The sequence below is a fragment of the Hipposideros armiger genome, unplaced genomic scaffold (genome assembly GCF_001890085.2).
Source record: "Hipposideros armiger isolate ML-2016 unplaced genomic scaffold, ASM189008v1 scaffold_100, whole genome shotgun sequence".
NCBI lineage: Eukaryota > Metazoa > Chordata > Mammalia > Chiroptera > Hipposideridae > Hipposideros > Hipposideros armiger.
In genome coordinates, this window is record NW_017731450.1 from 3,732,615 (window position 1) to 3,736,300 (window position 3,686).

Genomic DNA, 3,686 nt, shown 5'->3' on the forward strand with positions numbered 1-3,686 from the left:
CACAGAAGATAGATTACAGAGAATTGCAGTATGCTGAAGACACAACAGGGTCCTTGAAAATACGTGGAAAAAAGGACTAGGTTCCCTCAAATAAAATAGCAAGTAATTTGAGAGCTGAGTCCTCAAGTACAACAGTGAGAAGCCATGAGGCAGTGAAAACATGTCTCAGAAACGCTAAGGGTGAAATACTGCCATCAACATCATACTAGAATTATGCACCCAACAAATCAATACTTTCAGCAACAAAAAAAACAATTTTGGAAAAAGTAGTCATATTTTTACTTGAGTTGACATATGGTACAGGACAAAGTACATAATCCTCAGATAACAGGAAAGGAGTGTTTTTGTGAAATTCTGTCTGATTCGAAGAAACGTAGAACAAGAAAGTAAGAAAATGAGGGTAATAGTAACCAGGACAGTGAAACAATTAAACGGGGCACTTGTGGAACCTGAGGACAAAAATCTTAAGCACACGGCTAGCTGCCCGTACTCGCGAAGGGACGGGGTGCAAACATGGCCTTTCCCGGGGGCCAGGCCACCAAGGCTGGTGACACTGCCGACAGGGCGCCCGCCTGCTCCGCGTCCGTGCTGGAGCCACGCACCACGGAAACCCCGAAGCCGCGGCGCTCGGGGCTCGAACAGGCCACGCAGACACCGCAGGACGCCGGCCCTGCCCCTCCCCGGTGGCTGCACTGACACCGTGTCTCAGCAACGGCCTGGTTGCAGTCCCCATCCCCAGCTCCTAACGCTGGCCTGCCCCTTGACAATTCAAAACCGTGACACGAGAAACACGCTCACGTTCAGGGCAACTCTTTTGGTTCTTGAGCGAGCCGTCGTCAGGACATAAAACAGAAATGAAGAAATCCGTGGAAAAAGAACACATTTGTAAAATACATGGTGATCAATGATTTCATTAAATACCTATTAACGTACAAGCTTCAGAAAGCGTTCCCTATTAATAGTTGTCTCTGGGCTTTGGGTTGCTCGCTTTCTTTTTCTGTTCAGTTCATTTCCAATTCATTTTACAGTTTACAATAATGAGTAACTAGCAGAAGGTCCTGAAGCGGCAACAAAGGTGTTTTATCAAGATGACAAGACAGAAATTAAGAAAAAACAAGACCGTCCACTTGCTCAAGTCGGTAAGGCCTAGGAATAATTTGTGGTCTGTCAGGTGCGACTTTCCCCCCAGCCAGAAACAGTGTCACAAAATTAATAGGCTTTTCAATGCTTGTTAAGATACTCACATATTACTAACACCCAAATTTCACACTGATAACACCAAAAAGAAACTATGGATTAATATCATAACATGGACAATAAAAATTACATAAGCCAGTAGTTAATAATATGTACAAAGAACATAATATTGTGGATGAGTAGTATTTGTGCAGAATTGCAGAGCTAATTTAACAAATGGTTTTTGAAATATTGACTCTCATGCCTAATCTATTACATAGAAGTTTGGTTTCATCCAAAGAATTTCTGTGTGTGTGTGTGTGTGTGTGTGTGTGTGTGTGTGTGTGTGTGTTTGAGAAGACAAACCACAGACAAGGAGAAATAATTTGCGAAAAATACTTCTAATACAGGACTGTCACCCAAAATATATAAAGAAATCTTAAAAATAGTAAGAAAAGAAACAACTCTGTTTAAAAAATGAGCCAAAGACTTTATCAGACACCTCACCGAAGTAGACACAGGGGACAAATAAGCACATGAAAAGATTCTCCCATCATATGTCATCAGGGAGATGCAAATTAAAAAACAACAAGACACGACCACACACCTACAAGAACGGCCACGACCCAGACTCTGACATCACCAAATGTGGGTGGGACGTGGAGCCACAGGAACTCCCAGTCACTGCTGGTGGGGACTCAGAGTGGCACAGCCACTTTGGACGGCAGGTTGGCAGTTTCTTACAAAACTAAACACACTCCAACCGTAGGATCCAGCAGTCACACAACGTGGTATTTACCCAAAGGAGCTGAAAAGTTACGTCCACAGAAAATCCTGCACAGGGATGCCTGTAGAAGCTTTAATCATAATGGTCAAAACCTGGAAGCAGCCAAGATGCCTCCAGAAGGTGAATGACAATGGAATGTTATTCAGCCAAAAGTCAGGCCGTGAAAAGACCGGAGGAACTTTAGATGCCTGTTACTAAGTGAAAGAAGCCAGTCTGAACAGGCTGCTCACTGTAGGATTCCAACGATGTGTTCTGAAAAAGGCAAAACTATGGAGACAGAAAAAAATCAGTGGTTGTCAGGGGTTAGTGGGGGCAGGGATGAGCAGAGGGTGCTCGGGGCGGTGGGACGATTCTGTGTGACACCATAGTGACGGACACGTGTCATTACACATGTCCTCATCCGTAGAATGGTCACAGCTAAGAGTGGTGAGCTGTAGACTCTGGGTGACAATGTCGTGTCAGTGCAGATTCACCAGTTGTAACAAATGTCCCATCTGGTGGGGATGTTGACAGCAGGGGAGGCTGAGGGTGTGGGGACAGCCTCATGGGAAATCTCTGTACTGTCCCCTCTATGTTGCTGTGAACCTAAAACTGCTCTAAAAACAAATTGTAAATAAAAAATTCTACGCTTTATGTAGTGTAACTAACCAATTCTAGCCGCCTCTGAAGAGAAATCATCATTATGTATGCAAAACATTAGTTTATGGGGCTATATTTAAATAAATATTACGAAAGAAGCCAAATTGAAGGGTATAATTATAGATTTTGGCATGAAAATTGTCACTTATACCTAGATTACCAATGACGTTGATGGCATTGGCAGAGGTCAGTGACCAGAGGAGCTGATTAAGGGCTGTCAGCTGACAGCAAATGAGACTGCGATGAGGGGACAGTCCTGAGAAACTGCTGTCATTGGACCTGTAACCAGGTCGCATCTAGAGAGTCTCAGATGAATGATCTGTCACTTTCTGTAAACAGTTTGCAAACCACATGAACCCACAACTGCTGCACGGAAATTATGTGAAGCAAGGGAAGTATTTAATGTGTGGAGATAACACCTAAAAATATCCAGGGGCCGCCTGGGAAGTGCCACCATCACGGCCGTGTACTGGCCTCCACTGACAGCACGCCCCTCGTTAGAACCCTGCCCAGTGAGGTGAGACGGAGCGACCTCGGCCACCCGGGAGGGCGGCCAGCAGCCTGCGGCCACGCTCCTCAGTGCCCTTTCTCAGGGCAGGGCGAGGTTTATCCCCCCACAGTTCCGTCCAGGACTTGAGGGCTGAAGGAAGCACTCACTGATGGATGGACGGGGCCTACAAAGCACCTGGGAGCCTGCAGTCAGATCCAAACTGTCCCGGCACACAGGCAGAATCAGGCTGACACCCCATGGGGAGGCACGCAGGCGCCTTACTAGGAAAGCTACTTGTCTCAGGCCCCCACACAGACGGCAGGAATGGAAATCCAAGGACGTCCTGGCTCAGAGGGCTCTGGTTGCCTGCGAGGCTAAGGAGGGGCCTTCACACCCTGCGTCTGACCCACGTTCTCTCTCTGGTCCCCGTGGTAGGGCCCCCAATCTCCATGACACTGACGTCTGTTGACCACACAATCACAAGGCACAGTCTATTTTCCAGGGGCCTTGAGCCAGAGTGTTTTGTACAGCAGAGGACTGCCAACTTCCCAGCCGGGTGCTCTCCACACCAAACAGCACCCAAACCCACCAAAA